Source organism: Cydia strobilella, chromosome 18 (assembly GCF_947568885.1).
Source record: "Cydia strobilella chromosome 18, ilCydStro3.1, whole genome shotgun sequence".
In the NCBI taxonomy this organism is placed as follows: domain Eukaryota; kingdom Metazoa; phylum Arthropoda; class Insecta; order Lepidoptera; family Tortricidae; genus Cydia; species Cydia strobilella.
The window spans coordinates 1724561-1750856 of NC_086058.1; the positions used below are offsets into that span (position 1 = coordinate 1724561).

The window sequence follows — 26296 nt, forward strand, 5'->3', positions numbered from 1 at the left end:
ATATATCGTCTAGTAATGTAAACACCAATTGAACTTACTGTGCGACTAAGTCAGTCTGTGTAAAATAGTCCTTTAATATTTTTTTTATCGATAAACTAACTTTAACACGCGCGACCCCATCTCTAGTAGTTAGCAGTTACCCGTCGTCTTTGCTCTCTTAAGACAATTTCCGAGCGTATCCACTTCACCCACTCACCGGGTCATTGGAGCGGCTAACGACACGACTAATTATTTATTATATGTACCCTCATGAAAATGTTAATTTGATTTCCTGGGAAATTCGTATTTAACAACTAGGAATATAATAACAGACTTGACAAACACTTAAAACAACTAACAAAATGAACATGGACCCGGGTATGTCCTTAAACTACGTCCAAAAGAGAGGTATGGGCACTGTGAATGACCCTAATGACAAATTAAATTATTTTCTATGAAAATATTTTAATTTGTGGTTTTTCAAGTAGACACACTACTATTTAAACTATAAACTGAAAAAAATGTCATATACGTCGTTGGTCATTTTTTCCTTCGTATATGACATTTATTTCAGTTCACTGTGAATGACATCTCGCTTTGTGTGGTAGGGCACAGGACAGCGGATGTCATTCCAGATCTAGAGCAGAGCCCAATTGGGGAGGTACCTTACAGAAAACCACAGCCAAATAACACTAGACCCTACTAATAGTGTTGTGTTCCTGCCGGTGAGTAAGGTTGCCAGAGCTCGAGGGAGAGGAGTGTTAGGGTCGGCAACGCGCATGTAACTCCTCTGGAGTTGCAGGCGTACATAGGCTACGGAGACTGCTTAACATCAGGCGGGCCGTATGCTTGTTTGCCACCGACGTAGTATAAAAAAAAATATGTATAAAAAGAACAAAAATAGTAAAAAAAAACAAGTGCAGTGATATACACGCATCAGCTTTCAGCTGCTAGTGTATTAAACAATACTAATAATATATAATAATAAGACTAAAAATAAATAAAGGAAATTATAATAATAATAATATAATAATATCGTTATTCCATATATATATAGTATATAGTAGACGTGTCTGTTCTTTCTGGCAGATGTATGTTGTGAAGTAAGCACAGCTGATACACACGGTGGCTAAAAATAAGTGCATTCCCGTTGCCAGGGAGGTTTGGGGATTATACTGAGCAACTTCTACTACCCAACCCCGAAATCGTGAAAAAAATTTGGCTGTTTCATGCATTTTGGCTGGTCCATTTTCTATGGGAGGGTAAATTCTTTTTTCGCGATTCCGTGGTTGGTCCCATAGTAAAAGTTGCTCAGTATAATCCCAAAACCTCCCTGGCAACGGGAATGCACTTATTTTTTAGCCACCCTGTATAATGTCTGCGTGCACATCCGAACGATTCCAGATCTAGAGCAGAGCCCAACTGGGGAAGTACCTCCACCTTACAGAAAACCGCAGCCAAATAACACTGCCTACTCATAGTGTTGTGTTCCTGCCGGTAAGTAAGGTTGCCAGAGCTCAACGAGGGAGAGGAGTGTTAGGGTCGGCAACGCGCGTGTAATATCTCCGGTGTTGCAGGCGTCCATAGGCTACGGTAACTGCTTACCATCAGGCGGGCCGTATGCTTGATTGCCACCGACGTGGTATAAAAAAAAAACGTCTAAGAGCTCACGAACTTTACAGTAAATACTACGTATATTATTATATACAAGGTAAAACAAAAATAGTGTGGATCTCATTTACAGTATATTCGGTATCGTGTTCTGATGAGGAAAAAGTAGAAGAAAATCATAATATAAAAGTCCTAATATAAACAAAGAAGTTAAAATCAAAAGAAGCTTCATAAAGTTCTATTTTCCTGGCGCTAAGCAGTAAAAAATAGTGAGCATTCGGCGACGGACGCCGCTTTTTACCGGCTAGCTAGACTATTCATATGTCAGAGGATAATATTGTGATAGCTTACCGAGTCAATCAATCGGATTAACTAGCATTCTCGCAGTAGCACAGGGCGGACACGCTATACATAAAAAATCACTTCCGTTTCTATGTGTGAAAAGCACGTCTGTATACGCGGCATGCGTCATTAAGCGAGTAAGTTGCTTAAAAACAGTACTGAGCGGTCGGCAAAGGTCGTCGATCTGCTGTCGCGGGGCGAGGTAATTCGAATCGAATAATAAAAATGAAGAAAAGATAAAACTACTGACGGATCACCCGCACTTGGGTAGCAATGACAATACGCCCTGAAATTATTTCCCTCGTTTGTATGGTAATACGGATTTCAGGTTTGTATGACCGTTACTCGGACTTAGGGACGCTTTGCACTTTTGATAAAAATAAATGGGGGTATTTATTTTTATGGTCTTGTGTGGATGTGAGGAGAATTTTTAGATGCATAATATAATTTGGAGCATTACATGAGGACATTTCAAAATGTGTAGTGAATAGTTCTTTTTAGGGTTCCGTACCCAAAGGGTAAAAACGGGACCCTATTACTAAGACTCCGCTGTTTGTCTGTCCGTCCGTCCGTCTGTCACCGGGCTGTATCCCATGAAACGTAATAGCTAGACAGTTGAAATTTTCACAGATTTCTGTTGCCGCTATAACAACAAAATACTAAAAACGGAATAAAATGTATTATTTAAGTGGGGCTCCCATATACAACACAACTTATTTAGAAAAATTTTGTTTTTTCTTTGTACAACAACAATATTTAAATGTAAAATGTACCCACGAATGCAGTGTCGATACAAACCCGATAGGGTTTCACGGCACTTTTCTGTCTGATGTAATGTAAGATTTTAATATAGAATAAATAAATAAAATAAAAAATAAAATAAACAAACGTGATTTTTTTTGCCGTTTTTTGCGTAATGGTACGGAACCCTTCGTGCGCGAGTCCGACTCGCACTTGGCCGGTTTTTATTAATTTAATAATTGCATGCATGATATTATCATTAGCCAATTACAGTTCTAGTAAACTTTCGAATTAAACCTCAAAAAACATAGCAAACAGAATATGTATGTATGTATGTATTTGAATTATTTGTCAAGATTTAATTTAAGATTTAGGTACGTGTATCCTCTGCTGTAGGTACCTAGTAGAAAATACTATGTTACTGTTATGCAAACATTTCCTTCTGTTTTTCCTATATAAGTATCTACCTAGCTTGCGTAGTACCCACAATTGCTTAGCACATTGATAAGTACCTACCAAAAACATTATTATATTCATTACCTACATAAAAATATATGCCTGCCACAGCACGTGCCTATTCTGCAAAAACCAAAACACAAAAAGGCAAAAAAGCGCGTTAAAGTAAATTTATCGTGCTTCACAAATTAATTGCCTAAATAAACGCTCGAAGCAAAATTAGGCGAAAACAACTCGTTTCACAGACATCGTTTAAAACGAAAAAAGAAAATAATTATGACACTAAAGGAGCGACTGAAAAGAAACCCTCGCTTCGCTAGTACTTTAATTTCCTCCCCATTAACTTTAATTATCTTACATAAAACTCTATTGTTTGACATTTTATCCCTCAAGCGCTGCCAGATCATTAGCGTTTGAGGAAATCACGTTTTTAATCCAACTACTTTTTAAAATGGCGATTGGCAGTAACTAGGTACGGGTTGGAAATCGGTTTAAGCTAGCGAAGATTACAGGCAAAATGGTAAGTTAAATGGGGGTAAAGATAGTGCTGAGAATAAATTTCACTTTAGAAGAAGCTATTCAGTCAAAGGCATTTCAGAAAAAGGTCACTTTTGTGGACAAAACGTCAAAAGTTAACGACTCAAATACAATTATATATCACTATATCACGTTTTTCTTGTTTGAGTCTCGAGTACTGAAAAATCTATCCCACCTGTAAGGGTGCAGTTTGATTAATTTTTTCTTGTCTACAGGAAATATGCGAACGAGTTGAGAATACAATAAAATATATATGACTCTATTAGTAAACTGTATTGTTTATGTAAGCAATAAACATAGCAAAAAAATGGGAGTTGAAAAGAAATAGAGTTTTGCCGTTCCCGGTAACATTCCTTATCTTGTATGGGGAAATTTCTCGCTCGGTAACATTCCGGTAATGTTACCGTAAACGGCACAACTCTACTTAGAAATAAATAAAAAAACCGGCCAAATGCGAGTCGGACTCGCGCACTGAGGGTTCCGTACTTTTTAGTATTTGTTGTTATAGCGGCAACATAAATACATCATCTGTGGAAATTTCAACTAGATCACGGTTCATGAGATACAGCCTGGTGACAGACAGACCGACGGACAGATAGACAGCGGAGTCTTAGTAATAGGGTCCCGTTTTTATCCTTTGGGTACGGAACCCTAAAACACATGTATATAGTAACTTTTGACCTCAAACCTAAGGTTAAAGATAACTTCGTGAGGAAACATGCATAGTACTAAGAAATTTAAAAATGTATGTGTAGTCCCCGATCCGCATTTGGTCAGCATGGGGATTTGGGGATTATTACGAGTATAGCCCAATCGCTCGCACGAGAGAGCCTTTTTTTTTTTACCCAGGGGATGGGGAAATCCGTTTGGGATCCCACCCGGCCCGGGAGAGGCCGAGTGGGTATGTCCGACTCGCACGGACTAAAACCCCTGGGGTGTTCCGATGCTCGCGGGCGGGGTTACGGGAACAACTTTGCAGACCTCCGAGACCCCGCCGGCTCGAGAGAAAGCCTGTGCCCAACAGGTGGGACGTATTTATATAGGCTGTTTTTTTTACAGTTTTATTTGACAGACAACTTTTTTTTCAGTGTCTGCGTGACCCATAAACGCTATAAGGTTCCATTTTTACAGCCAAAGTATACAGGTTATATCCCAAACTATAAAATCCAAGCAGAATTTTCTTAGCGTTATGGAATAGAACCTTAAACATGAACTGTAAAGTGCAGTTTATGTGCTAATATTTTATTTAAGAAACTGACGTGCACGCTACTCCGCGTTATAAGACTTCTATACACCGGGGGTTATAAGTTATAATGTGGCAAACAGGCATACGGCCCGGAAATTATATTAAGGGGCTACCTGAGGTTTTCATCGATTTGTGACAAGTTTTGAATCGTATCTCCTACTTTTGCACTACATATAGAATAATAAGACAAGCGGCAATCGGTTATCCAATCTTTTATCTCTATTTTTGTCTACCGGATTGTGAAAAAATGAATACTTATTTATTTATGATTGTTTTAAACATTGTCTAAAAAAACACTTTTTTCGTATCTCGATTGCTGTGAAAGATCTTACTTATACGAAATCTACATATTTGGGTTCGTCTTAGACGTCTCTAAAAATTTGTCTAAGGTTTTAATTTTAAACTAATTAACACAAAAGTTATGGCCAGAAAACCAGTTTTTTGGCCTAAAATTGTTCAACTTTGATGCCAAATATTTCGAAAACAATGAACTTTGAAGTAAATATGGGATACTATATTGCTAAAATCCGTTGATGTTAATATGATAAGCTACAAAAAACATTAGAAAACTAAGGGATTCAAATCGAAGGTCATTGGGGCATGGGATCCCCTTAAGGCGGTTCCCTGAGCCAGAAGGCGAAAAATCTCCTTATATGATCATGTTTTTCTAAGAGGCGTTGATATTCGTAGAAGTAAAAAAAAATAGTTCTTGACTATATTATCTTTAATAACGTAGCTTCCGATACACGAATTATGACACTTCGCTCGATACAATTAATTCCCAAAGTAACCTCTAACTGGGACTTTTAATCCAACTTAACTCGGTTATTTATTACGTGAAACTATAACCAAAAAAAGAAGAAAAAACAATCTTAGCTTAAATAGTGATTTCATAGCTTTCGAATTTCGATATTGTAAGGTAACGTTTTCGACAAAATTCGATCAAAATTGACACTTGGCGCGCATGATCTTTCCCGTTCTTTCTTGCGAAATGTGACAGTGACAGCGGCTAACCGATGGAACGGCCTTAAGTAGCAAAGTCGTTTTAGGCATTTGTAAATAGGTACTAGGTAACTGAAAAGCTCTAAACTGCCCGTCAAGGCCCCCTGGGCCCGATTCAGAATGAACAATTAGTAACAAGCTGTCAAGATCAAAGATTATATTGATACGACCTTGATGATCATTTTCGCTGATTGGTGAATGCAAAACAAAGTGAAAAACTGGCCAGGTGCGAGTCGGACTCGCGCACGAACGGTTCCGTACCATTACACAAAAAACGGCAAAAATAATCACGTTTGATGTATGGGAGCGCCACTTAAATATTTATTTTATTCTGTTTTTAGTATTTGATGTTATAGCGGAAACAGAAATACATCTGTGAAAAATTACAACTAGCTATCACGGTTCATGAGATACAGCCTGGTGACAGACAGACGAACAGCGGAATCTTAGTATGTAATAGCACGTAATCCGTTTTTACCCTTTAGGTACGGAACCCTAAAACCGGACAAGCACGATTCGGACTCGCCCACCGAGGGTTCCGTAAAAATTCAACTTTTTTTATATTTTTTTTATTTTTTACATTTTTTTTATTTATTTTTTGTTTTGAACACTCTTATGGGGCCCACTGACTATCAGTCCGCCGGACGACATCGGCCTGTCAGTTGTTCGGTACTGTCAAATTTTTGTTCTAACTGGGGTTCCGTTTTTTAGGGTTCCGTACCCAAATGGTAAAAACGGGAGCCTATTACTAAGACTCCGCTGTCCGTCTGTCTGTCTGTCACTAGGCTGTATCTCATGAACCGTGATAGCTAGACAGTTGAAATTTTCACAGATGATGTATTTCTGTTGCCGCTATAACAACAAATACTAAAAACAGAATAATAGAAATATTTAAATGAGGCTCCCATACAACAAACGTGATTTTTTTGCTGTTTTTTTCCGTAATCAATCAATCAACCAATAAATATTTTTATTTTAGGCAAAAAACCAGGTAATGGTACGGAACACTGCCGGTTTTTCTGTTTCTTTTTGATGTAGGGAACCCTAATTACATTTACAAATAACAATAACAAATATTGCTTACAATAGAAGCCATTGAGGCAATATTTTCCCTGTGAACTCCCTTTTTAAAGTCGGTTAAAAATAAACCTATTTACCAATTATTACTACCATGTAAGAGGACATTACCGAACATCCGACGTGTATCAACACCTTTATTAAACAGTGACTGTTACGCGAAAATTGCATGTTTTACAAAAATATTACTTTATTTCTTTGTAATAAGTGGATAGTTTTATGACTTACCTCGGAGCTTTCATGTTACGTATTACGGAAACATAAATTCGATAATGTCCCTGATACATGTAGCCACGGGTTTGTTAGCCTGATTACTGTGATTACAGTAATCAGGCTAACACATACATGGCTACATGTATTAGGGACATTTTATTTTTAAAGTGTTACATTTTTTCATAATGTAACGTCACGTGAGACTGTTTTAATTCATAATGATTGATAAGTTTGAGTCCAAACTTTTGACGCTATAAAAAGAAAAAACTACTAGCTTTTGCCCGAGACTTCGTCTGCATGGACTTAGTAACCCCAGCTAGAGTAAGAATAGCTCCTGGAGAAAGTCTTATAGCAATCATTCAATTTGAGCATAATATGCACACAAATATTAGGCAAATCATTTATTATCCCAATTCCACCATGATTCCACCCCGCTTTTCACCCTCTTAAGGGATGATTTTCGGGATAAAAACTATCCTATGTCCTTCTCAGGGACTTAACCTATCCCTATGCAAAATTTCATTTAAATCGATTCAGCGGTTTAAGCGTGAAAGGAAACACACAGACAGAAAGACAGACAGACAGACAAACAGACAGACTTTCGCATTTATAATATTATTAGTATGGATTAGTATGGATTTATAATATTAGTATGAATGATTAATAAGTTTGAGTCCAAACTTTTGACGCTATAAAAAGATAAAACTATGTAAACGGATTATAATAATAATAATAATAATAATAAAGGTTAGGTTAGGGCACCCTAGGTTAGGTTTTTTATAATGTGTTTATATATTTTTGTAATGTTTTGTAAGTGTTTTTGTATTTTACTTTTATATGCATGTTATAAAACCCTAACCTAAGACTCAAAATAAATAAAGGAAATAATAATAAATATTCTTTATTGCACCACAAAGAAACAAAATTTTTAAAACAGATTTACAATTATATTGATTTAGGATTATATTGCTTACTATGAATTTAATATCATGCCGAAATTTTGTACCCTTTACAGTGTTAGTAGTGGTCAACCGGTACGTGGTGGCTGTTGCGCGGCGCTGCGGCGTCTAAAGTGCGGCTGCCTCGAGCAGCTTGGCTGGTTACCATGAGCTGCTGGAGCAGCTCGACTGGCAGGGTCGCCATGAAGTGTGGGGTCCCGGAGGGTAGCGGATGATGTATAAGTAATACTCGCAACGGTCGGATACTAATTGTTTATTGTAATAAAATGTGGGGTTTATATAGGAAAGCATTTCCTTTGTCTTCTACACTAGGTTTAAGTCCAAGGTTGCGGGAAATGTAACATTATTTTAATGCTTGCAATATCGCATTACATGGTATCATATTACATTTGGAAAATGAACAATTAATTTATTAAATCTATTCGCGGTGGGTGGTCTCAGCCAGGGCTCGGAATCGGTATTTTTTAAAAACCCCGAAATAGCCCAATATTTTGATTTTTTTTATGCTCATTACGTAGGACTGAATCATGTATTTAGGAAACAATTTTGCATTATTAAAACGTCCCATTAAAAATGAAATTATAAACAAAAGAACGAAACAGAACGTAATAATACCGGTATTTTTGTATGGAGCAAATACCGGTTTCCGACCCCTGAGAGTCCAGCTGTTGTGAGTCACTATATGCTACAAGTTGACTACGAACGGCGGTTCCGTTTTTGCCATTTTGGCTACGGAACCCTAAAAACTGTACCTTTTCCGTTATTGCAAAGTTTACATACTCGTACACAAGCACATTGTAGATGTGTCGTTGTAAAAAATGTAAAAGCGCATGTATGAATTTGAATACAAAGAGTACTTAGGATAGAAAAGTATGTTGACGCGTCTGGTTCCACTTCAACTGGTCGATTTCCATGAGAGTTGGCAATGTTTGCATACTCAATAACTAGGTCACTGATTTAAACTTTCACGATTTTTTACTCATTATTATTTATCTCCACGGGACTTATTCGCGTAAAATAGTTTTAAATTTACCTCCGACGTTTCGAGGACGGCGTTGTCCCCGTGGTCTCGGAGAAGACTGGCTAAAGTTGACATCAACATCTTCTAGGCGCGCGGGGCGCGCTAGGTTGTGTGTTGTGTCGACCCAGTAGCATCCCTAGTGCGCAAAACGTTCAAGTTAATAAACAAGACCAAGTGCGGGTAGTTCGAAAAACTCGCGCGCCTAGAAGATGTTGATGTCAACTTTAGCCAGTCTTCTCCGAGACCACGGGGACAACGCCGTCCTCGAAACGTCGGAGGTAAATTTAAAACTATTTTACGCGATTAAGTCCCGTGGAGATAAATAATAATCAATAACTAGGTACTTACAATACTTAAAGTGTGTCTGGACTCTGGACATCTACTTATATTCAAATATTAAATAATAGTTATTTACGATACAAGTGCGGAAAAGAGGAAATTCGAAACGAGTGGCGATAAATTAAAAACACGACCGCAGGGAGTGTTTTAAATCGACACGAGTTGCGAATTACCTATTCGCACGTGTATCGTACAACGTTTTACAGTACATATGGCCCTTTAAACTTTCGACATATGCACGAAAAGTGCTTATTTACGCACTAGTGCGAGAAAGTAGCACCATATGTACTGTAAAATAATTTGATTTCTTGATTTAAACTAACACGATTTTCACTCATAATTTTAAACTAACACAGGACTTTATCGCGTATAAACTTACGTTTATTTATGACCTGACGTTTCGAACGTGACGTTACGCTCGTGGTCACATGCAGACTCTTATAATTTGATTTGTTCCCTAGTTGTAAAAATGGCAGCAGCATCTCTCGCTATAAGCACGTACCTACTGGCCTTAGAGTTAGTCAAGGCGCCTAGCCTTTAAACATAGCATATACTTGAGAATTTGGGACAGGTATATACCGCTGTGACTCGCCAGAAAGTTAGCCCCGAGAGCTGAAGACGCTGGTTCTATTCCGGCCTCGGCCATCCGGTGAGCTCTAGTCATTTGTGGTATTTTCTATAAAAAGGGACCTTATTGTCGATGGCGCTTACGCCATTATAAACGATGCTCCGATATAAACACAATGCCGCGCGACGCTGTGCGGCGTAAGCGCCATCGACAATATGGTCCCTTTTCATAGAAAATGCCCCATTTCGGTTTATAATCTACTTATGTCATTACCAGCTTCTGACCGCAACTTTGTCTGCGTGGAATGATAATGATTGATAAAAACTATCCTATGTCCTTCCTTGGGTCTTGGGTTCAGCGGCTAAGGCGTGAAGAGGTTAAATGACAGGCAGACAGTTACATTCGCATTTATAATATTAGTAAGGATTTGTTGTCGAAATTTAATAAAATGATTACATGTTATTTAACTATTTAATTTTTTTCTAAAACTATTTAAACAATAAAAGTTATAAATTTAATCTGTCTAGTAAAGTTAAAACAATCCATGATCCTCATCCAAATCGTAATGTTCCAAATTAGAGTGTCTAAATTGTGATCAGTTTCTTTCATATTGCATCATATCAAAAAAATATATAACCTTTTCTGCTAATAATTTAATAATGATTATTTCTTACCTTGACACTTTTTTCCCAACTAATACTTTTCTCAGAAAAAAACCGTCATCTAGGACATATTTCGTGCTAAAAGAGGGGGTTGCGTCACGGGGAGCGGAGGGGACGCTTGTGTGCATAAAGAACCATACCCAAAGGTATTTATACTACATTCATTTAATGCTGGCTATAATTTGCTTGTATTCCCCATACATTAGAACATAACTTGACAGAATCATATAGGCAAGTACACATACCTAACAGTAGAACTAAAACAGATTCCTTTTTTTTTGCTTCTAGTATTTCTTTTTTCGAACTCCAAGCTGGGCGTAGGCAGCCAGATTGATTCTCCCTGGACAATTACAATCGGTTAGCTTTTTTTGGAACCGCTGCAAACCAGATTCGGAAATACTTTTGATTAGCATTGCTTTTGTTAATTCGGTTTTTGGTTTATTTATTGGCAGTTGAATCAGATCATCACTAAAACAATATTAACTAGTACGTCCTAGTCATACTTTAAATATCTACCATTTCATATTTTAATAATTCCATATAATATTTTAAACGCGAAAGTAACTCTATATGACTGTCTGTCTATCTGTTACATATATCTTCACGCTTAAATCTGTGAACCGATTTAGAGCTAGTATATTATTGTGCAGGATTCGGTGGTTTTCCAGGGTCCATTCAATGAAGACGTTTATTGTAACATGTAGAAAATTCGTTTATTAAGAAAAATGGCTTTATATAAGCTTAGATTTGAAATGTAACGAGTAACGTGTTTATCGTGCCGTATATCGAGGCGAATGAACGAGACAAGATGAGCGCGGAGGGGCGCAGCAGCAGTTCTCGTTGCAGCGCCGCTAGGTGTCGCTAGAAGGTGCGTGAACAATTATTAATTTTAATAAAAAAGTATTTGATCTTCATTATTGAAACTAGAATCTAACTATCCATACTAATATTATAAATGCAAAAGTCTGTCTGCTGTGTGTTACCTCTTCACGCTTAAACCGCTAAACCGATTTAGTTGCAATTTGGCACAGAGATAGTTTGAGTCGCGGGCAAAAGCTAGTTTAAAATAAAAATAGACGATGTATACCAACTTTTTGAATGTTATTGTTATGATAAACATTAATTGAACTAAAATATCAGATAAAATTTAATTAACATGCATACCTATGCATATGAATGCAACAAGTCGAAACTTCTCGAAACTGTCAACACTAAGAAATAAAAAAACCAGACAAGTGCGAGTCGGACTCGCCCACCGAGGGTTCCTTACTTTTTAGTATTTGGTGTTATAGCGGCAACAGAAATACATTATCTGTGAAAATTTCAACTGTCTAGCTATCACGGTTCATGAGATACATGCCTGGTGACAGACAGACAGACGGACAGAAGGATAGACGGACAGAGGAGTCTTAGTAATAGGGTCCCTTTGGGTACGGAACCCTAAGAATTAATCGTTATCTTACGGTCATAAACCGCTAAAACACTTTACAGGTAGTGTTTATAGGTTATAAAACCGCTTACCAGTAAATGGTCTCTAAAACAAATCAGTTTTTTTTTTTTCAAAATTTAATTTTTTGATACAACCTTTTATCGCTGACTATACTTTTCTTTCAACAGTCAACTAAATACTCATCAAAACAATGCTTAAAAACCCCAAAATAGGTTGCATTGGTTGCAGTTCCAATGGCCACCTCCTGTCGCCATCGTCAGATCAGCTCGATGGTACCATAATATTGAATTGTCACCCGACTTACATATGTGTGTAAAGTTTCAGCTCAATCGAATAATGGGAAGTTAGTCTAATTTAACTTAGATTTGACCCGAACAAACATACATTGCAAGTTAAATAAAAGCTGGTAAAAAAAGAAACTAAATATCCGAAAAGAAAAATAATAGTCATTTAACAACAATTCCCCAAAACAATAAGCAGCTCGTAATTCAATTATTTAATGCAAGAATTGATTTATAGCCCTTGGTCGAATAAAATGGCGGGCGCGGCGTGATGCCAAAAATTCGGACGCAAAAAACCCCATCTGTAATTGTAATGGGCAAAAATAATAAGCTGCGGTCATATATCAGGGGTAATGTAGGAAATTATAGGCGATTCGCTATTTCGTATGAGTATTTTAGCAGAAAGAACTAAGAAATAATAAAATAGCAAAATAAAGCTTCAGTTTTCTTGGTATTTAAGTTAAACAAGTCAGGATTAATATGTGACGTTTTCAACCAAAAGGTACCACATTGTCGCTTGTCGATAAGGTTGATTTCTAATTGAAGCTATATGGAAATAGCGCCTTACTGACAAGCGACAATAAGTATTTGGTTGAAAATGGCACATATTATTATATTGAACTCGATTCTTTTGAGTCTACTCGTAAAATTCTATGAGGTTAAAAAAAATCCAAGTCTAAAGTTCTATTAGAAGTCTTTATTAAGTCTTTTATAAGCGAAACTAAAAAAAAACTCAAGAATGTAGTCTTTATATTGGAAAACATTTAATAGAATATTAATTTCGGCATTGCATTGTTTGAATTTAAATTATAATACAAAAAACAATACATTAAATCAATATTAAATATATTAATAACGGGTCACTCACGTGTTTTAAGTCGAAAACACGTCGAACAACATGTCGAGCGTTTTCGACTTAAAACACGTGAGTGACCCGTTATTAATATATTTAATATGTCTATGTCTCACGGAAGTTTTGTTATTAAACATTAAATCAATCATGAACCAGGCCGTTATTCACAAAGATTTAATAAATGATTTTATTCTGCCAAAACAAAAACAAAAAACAACGCATCAGCAGTCGAATAAAAGTCCGCGGGCGTTCGAATGACGCCATCTATCATTTTATTTCAGTGCATAGGCCCACCGCATCGCGATATTTATGGATCTTTGACCTATTTTTGGAAAACATTCATTTTTGTTTTTAAATGCACGCGATTACAATAAAATATAACAGTAAATTAATTAAAACTAGTAGCTGAGCTCTGTAGATCTTGCTATAAGCTTAATCAGCCATAGACTATAAACACTACTTTATGCCAAATTCCTCCATTTTAAAAATTTCCAAAAAACGTGACAGAATTTTTAATCATACTACCGAAAGTGCCCACAAAATTTCACGAGTATTGGTTGAGAATGCGACCTGCAGAGGACATCCGGGCATACGAAAGCATTTTTGCCTAAGTTGAAACGGAGGCCATCGCTAACGCTCGGTATAGTTATTTACGATACAGGTGCGGAAAAGAGAAAATTCGAAACGAGTGGCGATAAATTAAAACACGACCGCAGGGAGTGTTTTAAATCGACACGAGTTGCGAATTACCTTTTCGCACGCGTATCGTACAACGTTTTACAGTATGGCCCTTTAAACTTTCGACATATGGACGAAAAGTGCTCTTTACGCACTAGTGCGAGAAAGTAGCACCATATGTACTGTAAAATTATTTGCAATGAATAAAGTTATTAGGACCGGTTTTATTTGGGCAGGGGGGCCTAGCCTACTGTCCGCGCGCCAATTCCGTGCATTCGGAGGTCATGGCAGTGGGAGGGTGTGCGCCGCGCCCGTACGTACAAAATGACACTACTCTGTCATGACGCCCAACATTGCTATCATTCCTCAGCCGTGCACGGAATTGGCGCGCCAACGCCAATATAAAACGCAAATATGTTCGCTTAGATACCATCAGGCATATTAAAGTGAAAAAATCTACTTTTTACTTTTATTTCATCGCCGCCAGCCATTTACCTCATACACCTAACAAGCGTAGCATGTAAATTATACAACCTACCATGCGTATGTACAAAGTTACAAACTCACACGCCCTACGGGCTTGTACTGTGGGGTAAGCAAACATCACAGAATTCAGAACGCCGTTTGCACCTGCTATTGTTTTCATTTGTCCCGTGGCCGGAAAAAAAAGGACTCGCTGATTGCGAAATTTGTGGACACTGGCCCAATTTGCTTTGAGGGACACCCGCATGAAGGGAGCACGGTTTTTACTTATATGTGAGTAAACCTCCTGGGACCCACATCACATAATATATTACAATTAAAAATGCTATTTTAACTTACAAAAAGACGGCGCTAAAACACTGAAGCCACGATAATTTTAGTATCAGGAAAAAAATTTATTTACCTATTACAAATTTGTGTTACACAAGTACCCATCTGCAAAAGTGCATGGCCACTTTATAAATGAACTCCATTCATAAAGTGGCCATGCACATGCATTCGTTGTACAGTCAGCTGCAGAGAAAAGGTACCACCTTCATAGAAATTTGTATGCAAAGGTCTGACTGTACAAACTACTGTATAAACTTTATTTTAACTTATTAATAAAGTAGCATGATAGCGACTCGTATATTTTTGCCAACAAGTCCACAGGAACAAAAGTAGAGTTACGAATATATGCGAGTATACTGATATTATTTTATATCTGTGAAATATTCAAGAGATAATTTGGACGTTCGAGGAATAAAAGAGCTGTTTTCATTAATGACCGACACATTTGGACACGAGACCCTAGAAAATTTTGCTCAGAAGCCTAAAAAATGTCCCTCAATTTCGGGCGAAACATTTTTTCCACTAATTGGCAAGATCTCCAGAATCCCCTCAACACTTCCTTTGATATTTTCAGCTCAACACTGTCGCTGCAATCACCAAAATTAGTGTGAAATTGATTAAGTGCTAACAATTTCTTTACATCGACTTTGATATGTTTAAGAGTGTGCGTGTCACACCGGGACGTTGACAAAAGGGATTTGTACCGAATTAAGGACGCCAATTAGGTTTAAATATACATGGATTTAAAGATGGCGCTGACGTTTCGCATTGAGTTTAAACAAGACTTTTGTGAGTTGCAACTTGTTTTTGTTTTTAGCCTTCTGTATATTTTTATTTAACTGTCTAATTCCAGTCAAAATTATACTGTTTTGTACCTACCTATTTGATTCAATTTGATATAAATTGTTGATTTTTAATGAAATAAAAATTTAAAATAAATAAATTATTTATGTAGCTTCCATATGTTACGTTAGAAATATATCGGGTTCTTGTTATTAGCCTAATAAGTATATAATCGTTTATTCATCACACAAGTTAATAGGTACATTAATACAATAATATATCTATTATTACATGATACTGCTAACAAGTGCGATTGCACTTCATATTTTTTACATTTTACTCTTCATTAAATTCGTTTATGTTATACAGTCATGATTCGTCTTTCACATGAGCATGAAACGCTGTCAATAGAGATTCCTTTTGAGATGTTTGGGTAATTTATTATATAGTATGTAATTAGTATTTTTTGGGACCCGGGTATGTCCGTAAACTACGTCCAAAAGGACCCGGTTATGTCCTTAAACTACGTCCAAAAGAGAGGTATGGGCACTGTGAATGACATATCGCTTTGTGTGGTAGGGCACAGGACAGCGAATGTCATTCCAGATCTAGAGCAGAGCCCAACTGGGGAGGTACCTCCACCTTACAGAAAACCGCAGTCAAATAACACTAGACCCTACTAATAGTGTTGTGTTCCTACCGGTGAGTAAGGTTGCCAGAGTTCGAGTAAGAGGGAGGGTTAGGGTCGGCAACGCGCATGTAACTCCTCTGGAGTTGCAGGCGTACATAGGTTATGGAGACTGCTTAACATCAGGCGGGCCGTATGCTTGTTTGCCACCGACGTAGTATTAAAAAAAATTTGCCTAATTACACATAGTTCATATTTTAACTCTCAATTTAAACTTATCCTTATTAATTTCAATAACAATTTTAATAACAAAACACATAACATTTTATCCCTATTAACTGAAATATCATTTGCCGATCGCTATGCATTGTCAATTATTACTAGGAACTAATTATATTATTATTTGATCAATAGTTTAAGTTATTTCACTTAGTATTTCATTTCACTTACCAAACACCTCACCTCACCTCACTAACAAATGAGCTTACAACATCATATTGAACAAAATTGAATTATTACGTTCCTATAGAAAAGAAATACAATTGCAAAATATCCATGATTCCATATATTTTTACATCAGAAATACGTTAAAATCTGCCGAACTATTGAGGCCCTGCATCCTTTGTGTGTTTAACAGGAAAGCCTCATGGTTCTCGTACAACAAAGGCCAAATTTCGAACACGTAACACAGTCTGCGTTTTGTTATTTGAAACGCTTTTGATCAAGGCAGATATTCCCATGGAAACTGAATTTCCAACATCATGTTAAGGCTAAGTTCTACCGACAAGCACGGATAGGTATTAGTTATGATGTCTGCTACTATGAAGCGAATTACAGTGTTTGTCACCGAGTGACAGTTGTGTTAAATCTACTATTTTGGCTCAGTGATCCAAAAATAATCTTGGCCTCCGAAACAAGATCACCTGCACCTCTGCACCTGCCTGCTGCTGGGCACCTGGAGGATAAGGAAAAATGAAGAGATCGAGAAATTAGTGGCGAAACGAAAGCCCACAGACTGTTTTAGGTAGGTGGCTGTTGATAGGTATTAGATAGTAAGTTAAACATTGTTATTGTGCCCTAACAGGATGTCATGAATTGACAAAATTATTTGTAACATCTTATTATGTAATTATGTCCATGACTATGCAATAAATGATATATGACATATGAAATATGACTTCGCTGGTTCGGTCACCTACTCAGAATGGGTTGTGTTAAAAAGCGAACTTAATTTGGTTGTGCTCTAAAAAGTTATCGGATAACACCGTTGAAGTGTTGACTATTTTTGCTAGTTTTAACTGTAAGTATCGGAAAATACAGGTAGTGGGGCTTAAAAATACGATATTACACGAAAATTAAATCGCAGATAATAAATAGATTATAAACAAATTTTTTTTTGAGCATTTATTGCGAAATTGCTTTTAAATCAAAATACGCCGATTTCGAATACAATGCCCTTAAATCAGAATTAATGAACGCAATACCAGGAAAATTTAATAAAATGGATGTACACATTAATCGGTTTTCCTACCATATTATGTTTCACTGATTTAACTTTCAAGATTTTTACTCATCATAATAATATTATATTTCGTTTATCAGAAATGAAATAAATTATTATTTAAACAACGTGATGGACCAGTATAAATTTATAAACATTGAAATTTACTGATTTATTTATTTTAACATTAAATTTCACATATAATAAACAAAGTAAGCTATGTATTATAGTAATTATGAAGGATATGATATAGATAAATATTCGCCATGGCATTGAAAGTTTCAGTAGCTGTTGCAAAGTGAGTAGCGTGACTGAACGCCCGATTCTGAACCCATTTCATTTGATATCGTGACGTGACGTAACTAGGGGAGGCCAGTTGTGACAGAGGAGATTTGTGACAATTGTGACATTGCCGATTTTTTTAAATATCTTAACTGTTAGCTAGCTCACAACAGTGAGCGTTTGTTAGCTAGTAACTTGAACTAAGAAACGCACGCTATTGCAAGCTCGTTATTAGTTGATAGATTCCAAAAGATCGGCGATGTCACAACGTCACAACTCTCCTCTGTCACAACTCACCGCTGTCTCCCCTACGCGTTTGCGTTAAGTCTCATTTTGTATCAGATTTTGAACAGCGCGCCAAGCGGGACGTTTTGGAAGCTCTAAACCTCATACAAAATGAGACTATTTACCGATAATTTACCGTCAAATTGGCCAATTCGAACACTGACATCAGAACCCCTAACTAGTGCAGCGGTTCTCAAACTTTTTTTGGCAACGGAACCCTTTTGGAAAGCAAACTATTTGACGGAGCCCCAAATAAAAAAAAACGATTGACAAATTAACTGTGGACCAGAGATAAGTATAGGAGAGTTGGTTATTGATTTGTTTTCTCTTTTTCTCGCGGAGCCCCCACAGAGGCTTTGCGGAGCCCTAGGGGTCCACGGAGCAAACTTTGAGAATGGCTGCCCTAGTGTAAATTTCATAGGATAGCGTGACGAAAGTTCGCGTTTGCGTTATGTCTATTTTTGTATGGGATTTTGAACAGCGCGCCAAGCGGGACGTTTTGGAAACTCAAAATCCCTTACAAAATGACACTTAACGCAAACGCGTCACGTCAAGTGAAAGCGTTCACTAGGAGTACAGAATGACTATAGAATCAACAACTTCCTACTTCCCTACTGATGTCATTCAGTTATTGTGCATTTCACTCGTACTTGTCCGTACATGTATTGTCCGCGGGCGAGACGCACGATAACTAAACAACATCATTCAAATATCAGTCTGATGTCAGTGTACGCTCGAATTGGCCTGAGTCAAAAAGTCTTTTACAAGTCATACATTTCTGACTTCATAATATACTTCCCCGTCGTCTGATGAGTTATCCTTTGTAACGGAATTCTAAAATAAATTCTTGGCAACAATAAGCCGTAAATTTAAATTATGCTTTCGTTACGTTCTACTTGTTTTAGGAGAAAAAGGTCCTTTGTCTTACTCTTCCGCGAATAAAGTGACAGTAGGATGAAATAACCGAGCCTAATTAAGGGCGTGAGGATATACGGGTGGTTAAGTTGGACGGGCACGTGCGTAAATATACCGTTCGGATTTAGACTACAGCAGCCTTTCTGCAGCGATAATGCAGGACGACATTATTGCCAGTCAAATCGGTGTTGCTGCCATGATTTTTGTATTTACAGTAATGTCGCGCTGCAATACTGCTGCAGTCATGCTGCCGTCTTCATTACTACCGGAAAAGTAAAAAAGATCAAGTCAAGTCAAGTCAAAATATTCTTTATTCAAATAGGCCTAGCAACAAGCACTTTTAAATTGTCAAGTTTTACAAATATTACCTTAATCAAGATCTTTATATCAAGAAATTTACTTATATTGAATTTGATGTTTCCTGCAGTAGTGACATCATTCTCATCACCACTGCATCATTCATCTGCAGTTATGCAGGAAACGTCAAAACTAAACGTACTTTAATTTCATTGCAATTACGCTGTATGTATGTAGAAGATTATTAAAATATATGTCTTCCTATTCTATTATTATTCTTCTAAGAGCTAAAATCACTTAAGTGCGATTTGAGAAAAAGGTGTGATTATTTTAATGGTTTTAACTGGTGTATATTATAGTAGTAACAAAGGTATATATAATATTATAAATAATGTGACGAGAAAGGTATTAAGAATGAATGTGGAGGGAGGTACGAGGAGAGGAAAACCGAGGAAAAGGTGGATGGGACAAGGGCAAGCGAATGATGATGATGTCTATCAATTTTAATTCAATTTATTTATATAAAAGACAACAACTATCTGTTACTTCTTCACTCTTAAACCGCTGAACCAATTTAAAATAAAATTTCATATGGACATAATTTGAGGCCCGGGGACGGACATAGGATATTTATTATCAATCATCATTATTTCACGCAGGTAGAAGTTACGGGCAGAAACCAGTTATTAATCTTATTAATAAGATTTAATGTAAAAATCGAATACACCTGCAGCGCGCATGTCCGAAACGTCAACCCGTATGTTTCCAGCAGTAATGCAATATTCAGAATATGACAATGCAGTTTCGAGAAGTGACGCGCCGTTTGACAGAAGTGGGCTGACATTCGTCTCGGTGTCATTGTCTGCCGTTTTTACATTTTAATTATGCAGTTTTTGAGTTCATTATATTATGACCTGAATATGTCAAAACGGTATTATTAATGCGTAGTTGATGTGGTAACTAATATAAGTATATTTTATTAGGATTTTTTTTTGTCAAAATTTTAAGTAAAGTAAAATGTATTAAGGTAATTAGGTACTATGGTGTTGGACATATACAGTTACTGTTTTGTCGCCTGTCACCATGTCTGTCACGTACTAACAAGTACATAATTATGTAAGTGCGAAAGTGATGGGCGATAAAAATGCATGCCTAGCACATTTTTACAGTAACATATTAAACGAAACACAGATATAAAGTAGTTAAACATAAATATGGGAAAAGATTAAAACAAAAGACAGACATAATCATTTAAATAAAGGTACCATATTTGTACCTATTTCTATTTTAGTATTTTTTGTGAAAATAATGTGTTTTCTGCTCTATTTCTTACAAAGTAAAATAAAACCTCGGTAAGCAGTTTAATGCATAGTAATTGAAAAATTAAAAAAAATGCATTTCGTAAAAAAAAACTATGTCATTACGCAATCATTTATCAAAAATGAAAAAATAAACTATCGTGAGACATATATCAAAATATTAGATAAAAAAAATAGTTTAAAATAATAGTGAGTGAAACCGTACTGATTTAAATATTTTGACCATTCATTACTTCCTACAAACAACTCTTACCTATTATAAAACTGTTAAAAACTCTTTAGAGCAGTCGGTTAATGCACAGAATACGCGACTTGTTGTCTATTTACAACGATAATTGAATCATAATTAATTTATGCGGATTTAATATCGAAATAGGTCACACATATTTAGAACGTAATTATGATTGTTCTACGTATATGAATAGATTACGAAGCATACTAGGTACAAGTATTTTAAGTAAGGACTGATATACACTGGCCAAGTATTTTATCAACTAAATGACTGAGTCATGGGTGTTTTCTATGTATTTAATTATTTGTATATTATATATATCGTTGCCTTGAGTACCCACAACACAAGCCTTCTTGAGCTTACCGTGGGACTTAGTCAATCTGTGTAAGAATGTCCTATCGTCGCTATACTTACTCAACCTCATATATGCAACAATCATTTGATGGAAATGTCGCTTTTCTTTCATTCGGAATACGGGTGTTTTTGTCATCAAATGAGTGTTGCAGATACAAGGTTGAGTAAGTATAGCGGCGCTATAATATTATTCATGTCTTTCCCATCACAAAACAATGGTGTTCCGGACTTTTGGGAGGCGTGCGCGGAGCCGAAGCCAACAGGCCCTTTTGAGACTTTAGTTAAATGTAAGGGGTACACCGAGCGGATGCTGCCCATGCCCGTGTCATGGGACGCACGCAGAGGCAGCACCCGCCAGGGTGTAAGGACTATTGAGAGTTGATGGGATCTAAAATGAATTTATTATTATTATTTATTATTTTTGAACCTAAATAGCGTGCCGCATATGTTTTTGGGAACTCTGTCCGATCTGGGTCCCCACGATACAGGCTGTGCCTAGTGTGGGGATCACTGTAACTTTTGTGACGTTTTGTAACGTGTACAAATGGACTTTTTGGCAAATAAATAGATTTTGTATTTTTTTTTGTATTTATTAAATACAAAAAATATATATTTAATTTCGGAGGTATCTTTTCTGTTTTGATGGGGAATTTATTAAATAAGTAGGTACCTATTTATTTAGAGTATCATATTACGTCATCTTTTTACATTGCAAGTGAAATTTCTATGTCAAATTACTTTTGGAAAAAAATTGCAAGACAGCTAACGTATAGGTTATTGCCGGTTTTTACTTTGTTAACGATTTTTTTTCTTTGGATAAAAATTAGCTGGTTTGAAAAGTTTCTCATTTTGGGCGGAATGAATACGAAAACAAAACTTGATCCGAAAAAAATGTATGTAATTTTCCTTTGAATTACAAAAATAAAGTTTTTCTACTCGTCGACTGTAATGGTTGAATTAAGTTTTCATATATCAATCTATAATTGTGTACGTTTCATTTATGGACTCCCAGCTGAACATATTCATTTCGATACGCTAAATAATTTAACCAATCACGTGCCACCGCGCTCTCACAGAAAACACACACCTGCGACTATTTTATCTACTGAGATTACCAATTTTCATTAATTATTTAGGCTTTATAGTAAAAAACATATTATTTTAGATGACTCGTAGAAAAAGTATTGTATACAATAGTGATATAATCAAGCTTCGTGGCCTAAACATATATACATACATATAATCATGCCTATTTCCCGGAGGGGTAGGCAGAGACCACGGATTTCCACTTGCTACGATCCTGACATACCTCTTTCGCTTCCTTCACTTTTATAACATTCCTCATACACGCTCACCGGTTTAGGATGCTCTTGACCTGGCCTTTCTTCAGGACTTCCCCGATCTGATCAGAGAAAGTCCGCCGAGGTCTGCCCCTTCCAACTCCCGTTTCTACCTCTCCCTTATACACTCTTTATTAGCCTTCTTTCACTCATTCTTTCCACGTGTCCAAACCATCTCAACATACCTATCTCAATTTTTGTCACTACATCTTCGTTCAGTCTACACTTTTCCCTTATCACACTGTTCCTAATTCTATCTTGTAATCTCACACCACACACACTTCTCAACGCTCTCATTTCCACCGCATTCACTTGGCTCTGATGCCTCTTCTGCCATATCCAACCTTACCATACATAAGTGTAGGCACCAGCACCCCTCTATGCACAGCCAACCGTGCTTTTTGCGACACCTTCTGGCTGTTCATAAAAGCGTTAAGTGCCCCATTCACGCGATTTCCAGCATTCACTCTCCTTTCAATGTCTTTATCATGCTTACCGTCCCTAGTGAACAAGGTTCCCAGATACACAAACTCTTTCACTTGTTCTACTTCTTTTTCACCAATCAAAATTTCACAGTTTGTCATATATTCTTCCTTTTCAAATACCATTACTTTCGTCTTACTTACATTCATTTTCATAACTTTCCTTTCAAAAGATCCAAGCATAAACACAAACCTAAACACTTTTCTAAAGTGGTTCAGTGGGAATGTCCCCGTTGTACATTTATTAACTTGCATATATTATAAACTTGGCCGGTATAAACTTACCTTTCCCTATTTACTACGTGTCCTAAAATAGTAACGTTTCAAGGATCCAGCCCTGAACCGACTCACCCGTCAATGAATTGAATCGTGATTTTAATTTCAATAACTGAGTCATTGTTTTATGGTAATGTAGTAAACTTCGAATGGAAAATTATTATTTAGTACTGTCGTCAACCCTATGAAAATTAAAAACCGGACAAGTGCGAATCGGACTCACCCACCGAGGGTTCCGCACTATTTAATATTTGTTGTTATAGCGGCAACAGAAATACATCATCTGTGAAAATTTCAACTGATACTATCACGGTTCATGAGATACAGACGGACAGAGAAGTCTTAGTAATAGGGTCCCGTTTTTACCCTTTGGGTACGGAACCCTAAAAATATACGATTCAAGCCTCATCGTCATCGCCTCTTTAAAATACAAAAAAAATGATAAAAAAATGCAAAAAAATGATATAAAGCGATAATAATGATGTTACAGATACCGAATTTTAAGCTTCATTAAGTACTACACCAAATTATTTACTTCAACAAAAACGATTCTTTTGAACTAAAAATATCTATTAAATTCCAAAGTCCCTCAAAGTAACCTAATATCTTGTAATACTACAATATTGCTTATTTCAATCGGCTAAAGATCCCTATAAATAAAACATTAGGGGCTGTCCGCTAGATAAACGGTCTGGCTTTTGTAAGGTCCCTGATAAAGAAAACATTGAAAAGTTGATGTAGAATTGTTGATATAGGATTTGGTAAAAGGAGAAATTATGGTGAGATAATATTAGAAGTGATGTAAAAAGACATAGAGTTAAGTAGGTATAGATAAATCCTGTGTGATAAAGTTAGTTAAGTCGTTCGTCTTTTCTGTAGACATCGCAAAGTTAAACGTATAGTATCTATAGGATACATTTAGTATGGTATAGGATACATTTTTTTGTACTTAAATTAGAAAAAACGGGATACATATTATTTTATTTATTTATTTAAACTTTATTGCACGATATAAAATTGTACAAAAGGCGGACTTAATGCCTTAAGGCATTCTCTACCAGTCAACCATTGGGTCAAACAGAAACGTGTAGTTAGTGCAGGATTGTAGAAAGCGAGAGGAAATATGAAACACAAATCAAATTATTCTAAACAATATATATTTTGTTTATACACTATTATATACATACACATATTATATGTACCAGAAGTGATGTACTTTTATTGTCCACAAAAGTAACCTATTTCTAAAATGTGTTTGATCCATATACCATATCTACGAGTAGATACGATCAGACTGAAAGCGGTTGACGGATTTTGATTATTAGATAATGAATAGTTTTTTTTTCGTACCGCACTTGTCGCTTTCTTATAAAATAGACAAAGTATAATTTTAAAAACTTATCATGTGTGTGTGTGTGCGCGTGTGGGCGTGTGCGTGTGTGTGTGTTACATTAAAGAAATATTTATTTTTTCTCAAGAGACAAAAAAACATTTAGACGTAACAAAGCTCCTCTTTCAAAGTCAAAAATGCTAATGCTTAAAATCTAATGAATTTTGTGTATTCCGTTGTACCTAGCTTCGTAGTTTTAAATCAATATCCTGATATTGGGCCGTTTAAATAAAAATATTTTCGAGTAAAAGGCTGACAAAAATATTTGACATGCATCCAGACTGCATATTTTTTATTAATAAAATTGATGCTATCGACGCTCAGTTGGCAAAGTGACATAAGAATAAAAAACATGTTTTCGGTTTTTTTTAATTTGGCAGGGCGATTTAAGAACTGTAAACACTTAGTGCCTATAGATGGGATGGGGCACATCTTAGGTAGAACCGATGGTGCCCGAAGGAGTTCTCAAGAGAGGGGCAAGAGAAGAGATACTTAGTTAGGTCATAAGTTCTGTCACAGATTTATACTGATAAAAAAAGTTATAGGTACAGATTCCTTATTATTCATATAATTTTATTGGTTGATAGCTTATGTAATACTGAATTATTAACAATATAATTTAACGTAATTTGCTGTCTCAGTTTTTCATAATTCTATGTAACATACGGAAAAACATTGCAGAAAATACGCGACCTGTTTAAGGTGATTATGATCCCTATTTATTTATTTTTCTTTTTTAGATCAACCATCTTACATAAAACTAAAGCTGGGCCTTTTATCTTTCTTAAGATATATAATTCATGTGTATTGGACTGCCAAAATTGCAACTGTACATGTTTTACTTAACCTAGTCGTTGGATGGCAGTCAAAAATAATCGTGTTACTGAAAAGTAGGTACTAAGTTAGGGAACTAAATGATGGTAATAAAATAATGTTCTAATAAATTTTATTGCACTAGATTCATACAAATAAACAATTGTACCTATTGTGTATTGTGTAATTGTGACACTGATTTTTACTCCCTATTGTGAAATATAATTTTTGACAACTCTGACGCGTCTAATGACAATCCCAAAGTAAACAAGTAGTAAATAAAGTCGCGATCTTAATTTTAAACTAAATATATTATGTTTTATGAATGAATGAATGAATATGTATTTATTGCCACAACAGCGAATACAGAAAACACAATATCAAAAAGTTACTTAACCTATAAACATTATATCTATAATCTATAATCTTAACCTAATATCTGTAACTTAATAACTAAACAGCAAGTGACAAATGGTTTGGGCGTCAGCATAATGCTGCCAGCATCAACTCGGCGTGAGTGACACTGCAGCGCTGTTTTTCAGCCCAGACCAAGATACCAATTAAAATAAAT

At 36.2% G+C, this 26296-nt stretch overlaps 1 long non-coding RNA gene across 2 annotated transcripts; it reads left to right on the forward strand.

The window, feature by feature from the left end:
* Positions 1 to 561: 561 nt before the first annotated feature.
* On the forward strand, positions 562 to 16419 carry LOC134749494 (uncharacterized). 2 transcript variants are annotated; one of them, XR_010128499.1, is made up of 2 exons: positions 562 to 737; positions 16349 to 16419. It is a non-coding gene; the product is annotated as an uncharacterized LOC134749494 (long non-coding RNA). The 2 variants fall into 2 exon arrangements; XR_010128498.1 differs by lacking the exon at positions 562 to 737 and adding an exon at positions 1339 to 1514.
* Positions 16420 to 26296: the final 9877 nt, after the last annotated feature.